This window comes from Typopeltis vanoorti, chromosome 24 (genome assembly GCF_054136105.1).
Source record: "Typopeltis vanoorti isolate ZY-2024b chromosome 24, IOZ_Tvanoo_1.0, whole genome shotgun sequence".
NCBI classification, from domain to species: domain Eukaryota; kingdom Metazoa; phylum Arthropoda; class Arachnida; order Uropygi; family Thelyphonidae; genus Typopeltis; species Typopeltis vanoorti.
In genome coordinates this window covers 27,082,868-27,095,412 of record NC_143572.1, presented here as the reverse complement: position 1 = coordinate 27,095,412, position 12,545 = coordinate 27,082,868, and the positions used below count along the sequence as shown (strand labels likewise).

General features: G+C 35.4%; 1 protein-coding gene across 2 annotated transcripts in view; it reads left to right on the top strand.

Annotated features, from left to right (window-relative positions):
- The window catches only part of LOC150093045 (uncharacterized), a 236,600-nt gene that overhangs the window by 156,511 nt on the left and 67,544 nt on the right, over window positions 1-12,545 (top strand). The window lies entirely within an intron of this gene.

Here is a 12,545-nt window from a genome sequence, read left to right as displayed (position 1 = left end):
TCATTTTTCTTCTTTTTCTGCTATTTGCATAGTTTCTGACAACCATGCCAACAAATAAAGCAACAAGAAAGAAAGATTTACAATCTTTCTTTCTTGATTATTGCTTTATTCTTTGCTGCTTCTATGACTGTGCATTTTGTTTTTTCCCATAGTTTTTCTAATTCCCTTCCTGTCTTCTCCAAACTTTTTAATTTTATTCCGACTTCTAACTTTAAATGCTTCATCATTTATAGGATTTAAATCAAATCTCATACTGTCCTTTTGTTTCTTCTTAGTCCTTAATTTAACTTCAGTTATCAATAATTCATGATCTGTCTCACAATCTGTACCAGGCAATGTTTTTGCCACTTGGATAGCACTCCTCCACCTTCTGCTGGCAACAATATAATCTATCTGATTTTTGTCTTCTCCATTAGGTGAAGTCCATATATACAATCTTCTTTTGTGTTGTTGGAAACAAGTGTTTGCAATAAAGCAGCTGTTCTCAACACAAAGCTCCAACATCCTTTCTCCTCCTTCATTCCTCAGTCCTAAACCAAAATTTTCAGTGATGCTTTGGTCTTCTTTTTCACCCACTTTTGCATTTCAGTCACCTAATATCAAGAGAAAAACCTGTTTTATCAATACCAGATACTACTTGTTGCAAGCTGCTGTAAAATTCTTCTGCCTCATCATCACTAATCTGTAATGGGTGCATATACCTGTATGAGTGTAGCATTCACTGGGTCATAACCCAAAATGTATTTTCCGTATTATCTTCTATGATTGCTACTCCATTTCCGCAAAGGTTTTCATGTTCAGAGTAATACACCATGAAACCATTGGCATCAAAGTGACCCATTCTTGTCCATCTCAGTTGACTGATTCCTAACATCTTAACTTGAGTTCTTCTCATTTCTTTCTTCACCATTTCAGTTTTCCTTGCTACATGCTTCTTACATTCCATGTTCCTATTTTATATAAATAAGTAAAGCAGAAGCAGCGATGTCTGAGATTAACTCTATCAGAAGTTTAACTATCCAGCTTCATCATTCTTATTAACTTCATTGGAAGTTCCTCTCTGCTCTTCCCCAGTAGCCATTTCAGTGCCTTCCGACCTGGGTGTCCCATCTTCTAGCACTATATCACAATAACTTAATTAAGCCTCTGTTCATAAGATTTTCTTGGCAAAATATATACAGAAGTGGTTTGCCATTGCCTTCTGATGTGTTTTAGTTTACTAGGTAAGGCTAAACAAACTGCAAGAGATGAAGAAAAGTAAAATAGGAAAGATGGGGGGGGGAGAAAGAAGAGAGTAGGGATCAGTCTACAAAAAATATAACAGATGTATATTACATGAAATAAGGCATGGTCCAGCATCAGGTACCTCAGGTTCGCCACTCCTATACTCACTCAAGGGCTCACTTGAGTGAGAACTGGAGTAGCAAGCCATTATGCTACTGCCTTCAAATTTCATGGTTGATACTGTATATACGCTCGGTGGACAAAACATTAGAGATATCTAAGAGTGTGTCGGTCCTCCTCTAGCACGAATAACAGCCTGTACCCTCTGAGGAATTGACTCCACCAGATGCCAGAGGTGATTCCAGTGTCTATTGCAGCAGTGTCCACAACTACCTTAGATGTCGGTCCTGGATACATGGATCTGATTTCTCACTCTACAGCATCCCAGTGAGATTTGATTGGATTGAAATCCAGGGACCTTTTGGTTCTCTGGATGGTTCCTAAATTCAGATGAGCATTCCTCAAGCCATGCCTGGGTAGTTGCAGCCCAATAGGTGTGGTTCATTGTCCTGCTGAAACAGACCATCACCTGCAGGATTCATGAAGGCTGTGAAAGTGTGTAGGTGATCAGCCAGCACATTCTGGTAGCTTGCAACATTTAAGGACCTCTCCAGGCACACTAAGGGACCTAATGTGTCACAGGAGAAGGCTCCCCGATGAACCATCACAGAGCCCCTACCACCTTGAACACAGCCGACCTAGCATAACAAGGCCTTGGCCTCATGCTATTGATGCCACACCTGCACCATCCTGTCAGTTTGGTACAACTGATAATGGGATTCATCGGACCACACGACTTGGATCCACTCTGCAGAGATCCAGTTTTGATGGTCTCGACACCAGGCAAGGCACAATGCCTGATGCTGAGCTGTTAACAGGGCTACACGAATAGGGCTTTAGCTCCTGTAGCCCATGGTATACAGGATATGGCGTACCATTTGCATTTGCTTGCTTTGCTGCTTACACATCTGGATAATCAATGGAGATAACGTTCAGTGTTGGCTTTTGTGCAGGACCAATAGCTGATACCCCCCATACAGCATTATCTACAGCAGAACACAATTGATCTGTCAAACATTTTTGCATATGATGTGTGATTTTGTCTTTCAGATGTGCCAGGCGAAGAACTATGAGGTAACCCCCAGAGCAAAAAGTCACGGGTTAAGTTGTGGTGAATATGATGAATAGCTTAATCAGAATAAAGTAAACTTGATGAAATGCACAGGGATTCTCTGTATTCTAGATGCAGCAGTTTTTGAGTGTTTACTGTTCCACAAACATGAAAATTCACTTCATCACTCCATAGGATGGTCCAAGGCCAATCGTCATCCACCTTGATAGTGCCAGAAATGTCACTGTAAACATTTTTTGGATGCTGGTAAATTCTCTTTGCAGCATAGGTGTGGCTGAGTTTATATAGGTAGCATTGCAATTCTTTAAGCAAAGTTCTGCATACTGTTGTCTATGGCAAGTCCAGTTGTCTTGCTGCAGCTCATGTACTGCATGAACCTACGGTATTCTCATTTGACTGCTCAGTGCAGTTGCAACATCTTCAGTCAATTGCAGAATTTGAAATTTATGCCCTCTTCTTAGTTGAACTGCCTCTTCAAATCAACAAACCATGTATTGCACTGCATTTGGTGGTATCAGACCTTTTTTTGCATAGTCTTTGAGTGTCTGTACTGGTGAAGTGCTGCTGCAGCATTTTCCCATTCCTATAGAAACACTTTCACAAGCAAAGCACCATCAGGTAAAGTGAGATATCATGCAAGTCGAATGACTGTAGAGTCAGTCTTGGTCCTCTGTTTATATCACTTTACTGCTCACATGGTATGCAAAATTCACTATCTGTATGGGGGTATCTCGGTAATACACTCAGGCAGATCTTGTTATACTCGGAGAAATCACATGAATCTTTTAATTTTTTAAAAAGAATTAAGAATCATACAAACATATCTGTGTGTAGAAATGACATTTTTTAAAATTTATATATTGCACATAACCTGTTATATAATAATTTATCTATTATTACCTTGTGTATGTACTGCTGCAACCTTTGGAATGGCACAGTATGGTCTTTGCTGTCCTTGCCCTAACAAATCACAAATCAGCCAACAAACTATGCAATGAAAATCACCTACCACTTAAAAACTTTCACAAACCCATACCACCGTAGGATGAATGTTTTAAATATCACTCGCACCCTCAACTTTCAATAGCTAAAAATAGTTGCCCACTGAGAAACAACTGCAACTAACATTTATGATATCAATGGTATTTTTGGCTATGTTTTACCCAGGTTTTGGGAAAGTTTATGTGGAGGGTCTAAATGTTGAGAAACTGAATCAGAAAGTGTTTTTATTTTTTATTTAGTTTTTTTTTTTTAATTTTATTTTTATTGAGAGGAAGCCAGTTGAAAAACTGAACAAAGAATAAAAAAAAGTAACCATATAAATATATAAATAAACAACCTGTGTTATTCAAGCATGTTGTTTGCACCATCTCCTCTCAATGACATCATAAAAAAAAAATTCCTGAAATAACACAATGCAAACAAAAAGTTTATTAAAAATAAATTTTAAAAAATTTTTTGGACAATATTCAAAGCTACACCAGACACTTGTGCCTTAATTTCACTATCCTGTAAATTTATAGACATCCAATCAAAGCAGTTTAGTGAAAAGTCTAATCATCAATAGAAACAAAAGGATATTGTTTGTTTTCCATATGCATATAATGTTCAAATTTAATATGAAGATTTGAGGGTACAAGACAAGAATTTGATGATAATGATTATTACTTCTTCCTCTTTCCAGAAACTCATTTTTCATCCTGCATAACAAGCATGAAAATTACTTAAAAATAAAATGAAATGAAATTTTGAATAAAATGATTCTTGATTTTTAGAAACGGTATCACACGTTTCTGACAATCATAAGATTTTTTAAGGAGGTGTTATATGCTACTACATCTCAATTATATTAACAGCGATAATATGCATCGCCTACTAAGATGTAGCATTCATCTAAATCATAGGTTCTCAAAGTGGACAGTACCCCCCCCGGCACTGAGTCCTTCTAGGAGGACTATAGTTGGATCAGAAGCATTTGGGGACGTTCAGGTGGTCTAGGGGTCGGTGGCTCTTTATAGAAGAAATTAATAATATATATTTAAAAATTAATTATTTTCGTGATTTTGCGATTAGATAATCATTTAAAATTTAAATATTGCATTTTAATTCATCTTATGCCCGTCTTACACGATCAATTTTTTTTATCAATTTTCTATGTCAATGAGAAAATAGAGCATGTATATATGATATGTGTGTATGATAGGCTATGTTTACAGTAGCAAATATATTCGTTATATTTCATTTCAAAATATATATAAAATATATAAAACCACTTAAATATAAAGAGGCAACAGGCTTCATTTATATTTAAATTAAGGGGATATTAGATCTCACATTGTTTTAAAACCGAATAAGAAACTCAAAGATTGGAATCAGAGAGTTTCATGCCGAATATAGTATAAAAACTATAAAAGTATCGGCGAATACTAGCGTGAACCAATGCAAGTAGTCCTAGAGTGTAGTACAAACACGGGCAACTCATTGCAAAGGTGGGTAAAGTTCTGATCGGTATTCTTGGTATTTTCCATAATATAAAAACACATTTCCTAGGAAATGTATGCTGTTATTACATTATGGTGGGAGGTCACTACCCAGACTGGTTTCATCCTTCTTTGAGGCTTCATCAGTGAGTAGCTAGACCAAATTAATACCAAAGGGTATAGCGAAAATAACTTATATACTCTGCTATACGAGTTGTTCAAAAGGTGCACCCATTAAGTTACTTATATATAAAGAGCCAACAGGCTTCATTTCGGCGATATAAACATTATTTAAATTAAAGGGATATTAGATACCACATTGTTTTAAAACTGAATAAGAAACTCAAAGATTGGAATCAGATAGTTTCATGCCGAATGTAGTATAAAAAAACTATAAAAGTATCAGCGAATACTAGCGTGAGCCAATGCAAGTTGTTCTAGAGCATAGTACAAACACGGGCAACTCCTTGCAAAGGTGGGTAAAGTTCTGATCGCTATTCTTGGTATTTTCCATAATGTATTTTCCAATCTTTGAGTTTCTTATTCGGTTTTAAAACAATGTGGGATCTAATATCCACTTAATTTAAATAATGTTTATATCGCCGAAATGAAGCCTGTTGGCTCTTTATATTTAAGTAACTTAATGAGTGCACCTTTTGGACAACTTGTATAGAGTATATAAGTTATTTTTGCTATACCCTTTGGTATTAATTTGGTCTAGCTACTCACTGATGAAGCCTCAAAAAAAAGGCTGAAACCGGTCTGGGTAGTGACCTCCCACCATAATGTAATAACAGCATACATTTCCTAGGAAATGTGTTTTTACATTATGGAAAATACCAAGAATAGTTATCAGAACTTTACCCACCTTTGCAACGAGTTGCTCGTGTTTGTACTATGCTCTAGGACTACTTGCATTGGCTCACGCTAGTATTCGCCGATACTTTTATAGTTTTTTATACTATATTCGGCAAGAAACTCTGCAATTCCAATCTTTGAGTTTCTTATTCGGTTTTAAAACAATGTGAGATCTAATATCCCCTTAATTTAAATATAAATGAAGCCTGTTGGCTCTTTATATTTAAGTGGTTTTATATATTTTATATATATTTTGAAATGATGTCTGTGGTTATGTTTTTGTAGGTTTGTTGTTTATATCTTGTGTAATTATTTTATTTATTAATTATTATTTATAATTATTCAGACAATGTTGTGGTCGGACGAACAAAATGCGCTTGCATGCAAAATAAAAAATTGAACGTGTCATACAGGATGTTTTAATTTCTATTTTTTATATACTTAAAAAATTTATTCAGTTTTTGCTATTGTAAAAATTGATCGTGCCATACAGGCTTTAGTCTATCCACGCAGCAGACGAGTCTTAACTAGTAGTATGTCAGGCAACTATTACGTAGGTAATTCACTTAATTTAGCATGTTTTGACAGGAATATGGGTGGTTGCAGTGACTTGTTCAAAGCACAAGTACGATGGCATCACAAACAAGTCAATGCATGCAAGTCGAGTCGGGCTAGATTTCAAATCTATAAATACCAGTGGTTTAGGAATAAGTTTCATTATTTTTTGTGTGCTTTGCCAACAATCATCAGTCAAAAGTGTGATAGATAAGTGGAGTCATACAAAGTGTAAATTGAATCTTTTATTTTGTGAATATTTTTGCAAATTTTATTACTTCATTATGTCTGAATATAAGAAGAAATGTCGACAGTACAGTATTGAGTATTTGAAATATGGTTTAATTCAGTCTCCTACGAACCAATTATTACCCATGTGCTTGATTTGCCAAAAAGTGTTTTCAAATGAAGCAATGAAGCCTTCTAGGCTACAAGAACATTTGTTTAAAATGCATGCTGACAAAAAGGATAAAGATTTGTCCTATTTTCAAGTATTAGAAGAAAAATATTTTAAACGTCTAACTATATCAAACTTTTTACGTCGTCCACTAAACAAGATAATGACAGATTACAAGCTTCTTATAATATTTCATTATTAATCGCAAAAGCAGGAAAACCACACACAATTGGTGAGGACTTAATCTTGCCGGCAGTAAAAGAAGTAATAAGCCAGTGTCAGATATCATCAGGAAAATTCCTTTGAGCAATAATTCACTGCAAAGAAGAATCGATGAAATGGCTGAAGACGTTGAAAAATCATTGTGTGCGATTATTTGAAGACATGCCAATTTTCCATTCAACTCAATGAATCAACTCTCCCAAATAATGAACCATTACTCTTATCATACGTACGATTCATAAAAGAAGAAAAAGTTTGTCAAAAATAATTTGCTAAAAACTTGGAAGCGGATACAAAGGGAGAATCTATGTTTAATATCATGAATAAGTTTTTTCAAGAGAAAGACATTCCTATTCTTAATATTTTTCTGCTGCTACTGATGGTGCTCCAGCAATGAGAGGGTGCCACAAGGGTTTCATAGTGCATTTGAAACATCATCAAATTGCTGCCATGTACCCTCAAGGCAGTGTACAGGATATGATAGTACTACATGAAAAAAATTACATGATTACTAACTTCCTATCTACAATTTTCCTACAAATCAGTCTGTTACTTGTCAAGACTCCAACATTATCAGATCTTATATGTTTATCGTCTAAGGCACATTGTACCGTATCAGTCCGCCTATATCTTGGTCTTCCTCTGGGTCATTTTGCTGCCAACCTGGCAGAGAACACTTATTTTGCTAATCTTTCCTCGCCCATTCTGTTTAAGTGACCATACCACCTGAGATTAGCTCTGCTAACGCATTCCTGGATGCTGACAATGTCAAGTTCTTTCGTAATATCCTCGTTTTTAATATGATATTGCCATTGATGCCATCTGTTCACGCCTCTAATCTTTCTCAGGACTCTCATATCTGCAGTCTCTAGTCTTTGGTGAAGTGTTTTATTTCTGACCCAGCTCTCAGATCCATAAGTTAAAACTGGTTTGAAACCGGTTCACTGTCTTGTATACAGCTAATTTAGTGTTCCGACTAATTTCTCTCTTATTCCATATGAATTTATTCAATTGACTTCCCACCATACCAGCTTTGCTGATTCTGTTGTCTATTTCTATATTTAATTTACCATCTTCAGTAAAGATCGCGCCTAAGTAGCTGAAATGTATTACTTGCTCCTCAGGTTCTCCATTCACAACACAGTTGACATTTTCAATGATTCTGCCTATTTTCATTGTCTTTGTCTTTTTATTGCTGACCTTCATACCATATCTATTACAACAGCTATTCAATTAAGTCAGTGAATCTTGCAGACTAGTAGCAGATTTATTTAGAAGTATAACATCATCTGCATAAAGCAAAGAGCTGACATTAACATATCCAATCTTGATATCATGTTTAATACCACTTTCCTTCATAAAGTGATCCATATAGATAACGAATAACAGTGGGATAATGTACATCCTTGTCTCACACCAGATTTAACATTAAACCATCTTCCTGTACTTCCTTCAATCCTAACTGCTGATTTACAACTCAAATAAAGACTTAAGTATTGCTTGATATAATGCCCCATTGACACCATATAACTGTAGCGTATTGAATAGATTCTCTCTTGGCACCTTCTCATATGCCTTTTACAAATCAACAAAACTTAAATACAGATATTTGTTATATTCCCATGCTTTCTCAACTATTTGTCGTAAAGTGAAGATCTGATCCTGACAGCCTCTGTTTGGCCTGAATCCAGCTTGCTCTTCACCCAGCCTTTCTTTCACAATTCTTCTCAAACATTTCTCAAGTATACTTGCATAGATCTTGCCAGTAACACTGAGTAGGGAAATACCTCTGTAATTCTCACATTCAGTTTTATTTCCCTTCTTATATATGAGTACTATGAGAGCTCTACTCCAATCATTGGGAATTCGTCTCTCTGTTCAGGCTTTCTGAACTATGCAGTGTGTAGCCACTGTAAGACTTTTATACCATCATACTTCAGCATTTCTGGTCGAATATCATCTACTCCTGCTGCCTTTACACATTTCAAGCCTCTGATGGATTTTTCTACTTCAAGTATGGATATGTATTCCTGACTGCATGCCTGGTCAGTGTTTTTTTACCACTGTGCTGTCATCACTGCTTGTTTCATTTACCAGTTTTTCAAAGTAATTACTCCATACTTCAAGGATATCTTTTTCTCCCATTTTTGTGTCACTTTTATGATCTCTAACTCCTTTTACAGCACTCTTTCCTCCATTCCTAAGCTTCTTCAACAACCTCCAGAATATTTTGCCACCTTCTTGATATTTATTTTCTATATTCTTCCCAAAGTCCTCCCATTACTTTTGTTTAGCTAGTTTTACACATTGTTTAGCATTCTTGCATTTGTCTCTGTATTCTCTAAGAGCACAAGCTGACTTATTTGCCAGAAACTTTTATATGCTTTCTTCTTTTTGATCACTGCCTCTTTGATTTCTTTTTTCCACCATGGAGTTCTAATTTTTCTGTCCTTGCAGACAACTTCACCTCATGCCTCTCTAGCTGAATCAATCAGGGTTTTCTTCAAGGTGTGCCACTGAATCTCAAAAGTTTGATTCCTGTTCTCAAACTCTTTAATTTTTTTTTCAATAAACTTTGTGTATTTTAGTCTACAGTTCACATCTGAGAGCTGCTCAACTTTTATTCGCTTTAAAACTTTCTTACATGTTATTCTTTTCAATATGAAATTCAATTTTATCCTGCTCAAGACTAAATAGTGATCGCTTCCAATTTCAAATCCTCTGTACACTCTTTTGTCCTACACCAGGGAGAAAACATCACTATCAACAGTAACATAGTCAATGAGACTTTTCTTATTCCTTGCCTCTTCTCTCCATGTGAATTTTTGCACATTTTTATGTTAGAACATGGTGTTAGTAATAACCAGTCCATGTCCTGAGCAGAAATCCAGCAAGTATTTGCCATTATTATTAGCTTTGCTCTTTTCTCCAAATTTTCCCAAAATATTTTTGTATGTCTCACAATCATTTCCTACTCTGCTATTTAGATCCCCAACAAAGACCAACTTTTCCTTTTTCATTGTGTCAGTTGCTTTTTCTAAAGTCTCAAAAAATTCCTGCACTTCTACCTTAGTAGAACCTTCTGTGGAACCATAGGCACAAATAAGTCTCACTGTTCAATTCCCCATTCTGATATTTGCCCACATTACTCTACTGGAGACTGACTGCCATTCAAGATTAGCCTCATATTTAGTGTTGAATACTATGGCTACTCCTTCTTTTCCTTGATTGTTATTGCCTGAATATAACATTTTGTATTTATTGCTCAGAAAGATCTCACCAGTTTTTGTCTTTTTTGTTATAGTCATCCCTATTATGTCGATCTGGTACTTATCTAATTCCTCAGCTAGCTCCATTTCTTTGCCATTCAGGCTTCTTACGTTGATAGTACTGATCTTTAACTCTGGTGATGTTGAGTTGGGGTTTGTTTTCAGATTTTCAGATTTACTCCAGTAGCTGACTCTTCGCTGTTTTTCCTGGTTCCCTGGCCAAAACAACGGAGGCCTTGTTTAACCAACGCCCCAGCTGGCATGAAAATTTGCCATGTTGTACCATCATTTTGTATATATTGGTTTTAGCCAATAAGAATACAATTTGTTCGGCTGTATCCCAAATTGCCAACCCATCCTCATTCGTTCAGTATCCAAGTAGATACACAACAGGGTGCACCATGAGAAGGTGAGGATTGTACATTAGGCAGAATACCTGGTCGGTTCTCTGCATTCCTTTAAAGGCTATGTGGAGGTCTCCTCTCAGTTATACAGCTTTGACCCTTAAGCGCCCTGTATTTGAAACAAGCAGTACCAGATGTACTCGCTATACATTGTGTTCTTCATTGTCAACATTTGGTTACGAAAAATTTAAGTGAACGCCTGCACATGTCGCTCCATTACGTTATTAGAGTAGTCAACAAGATTAGAAGCAGTTCGTTGAGTGACAGATTGTTTAACCAACTTTGCAGTGAAAACGATGATAAGATTTCAATCGTGTGCTGCTTCACACAGAAGTTTGCTGGCTTTCAAAAGGTATTTGTCTGAATCGATTTTACAATTTGTTTGATTCAGTACTAGAGTTTCTAGAAAACAGAGATGACGGATTGCAGGCCAACCTGATTACATACAAAATGACATCGCTTATTTGACAGACCTCTATAAAATATTTAATGAAGTCTACAACTACAAGGTGATGAATTGAATTTAATTAAAACAAAAAAGTTATTGCTGCTTTTGTAGGGAAACTTCTTCTGTTCAAGCGGAACATGGGCCGAGGGGAATATAGCCACTTTTCAAATTTATCAGCAGTGTCTCTCAAAAAAGGAAGATTTACTTACATACTGCCAACACTTTGAGGTTCTCCATGCTGATTTCAATGAGTGATTCAAGTATATTCTAAACATGAATATACCAAATTGGGTTCTAGATCCTTTCTCACATGTAAACACAGCAGTATCATCAAATTTAGAAGTGGAACTCATAGAACTAAAAATAAAATTCGAAACGGATACCAAGAGTTCTAGTTTCAAAAATCAATACCGACACTGTACCCTGGATTATGGGAAATAGTGCAGAAATTTTTAATTGCATTTCCATCTTCTTATTTGGTTGGGCGTGGATTTAGTGCTGAAGTAAATTTACTATCTGAGAATAGGAACCGATTTCATATAACTGAGCATGGCGATTTACGACTGTTTTTAACGAAAGTTGAACCCGATATTAACAAACTTTTAAAAATGCACCAGGCTCATCCTTCACATTAATTTTATTTTTTCTTTGCATTTTTACTTTGTAAGTTCGAAATAAACCATCTAATACATTTGATGGTGTTTTAATTATTACAATAAGATTCTTGCTAATGTAATGCAATCTCTTAATATGTATTCTGAATTTTCATATTTAAACCATTGTATGAAACTTCACATTAATTTGTTATTTTTGCTTTGTATTTTTACTTTATAAGTTAGAAATAAACAATTTTGTAATATATTTAATGGCGTTTTAATTATTACAATAAGGTTCTTACTAATGCAATGCAATCTCTTAATTGTATTCCACATTTTCATATTTAAACCATTGTATGAAACTGTGTAATATTATTCAAGCATACATTTTACAATCTTTACATAGTGGCTATGTTTCACCAAAATCGGTATAGCAATAACTGTGTTCAAGATGAAGCACATATTGGCCACTTCTTTTTAAAAATTTAACGGCATAATGTATCATTAGTTGCTATTTACGTCAAAAATATCAAACGGCTTGAACGTGGAAAACTGTTATAATGGGGGTGTTACAAAATTTATGTCTTGCAAAGTGGGCGGTGGCCCGAAAAAGTTTGGGAACCTATGATCTAAACACATGTTCTCAGTATTGCATAGATGATGATAATGATGCAAAAAATGTTGTGTAACCAGATGCCAATCATCGGTTAGTTCATTTAATGTCTGAATATGATAAATGCAACTACAGGACAATTTCTAGTAGTCACAGGGTCAAATTTTTTCAAAAGTCAGTTTTTTTGACTTTTTGAATATAATGTCCATTTTTTTTTCAAATGATGTAAATGTGCAAAATTTAAAAGAATTTCATGACATAATTGAGCATCCATTAATGCAAAAATA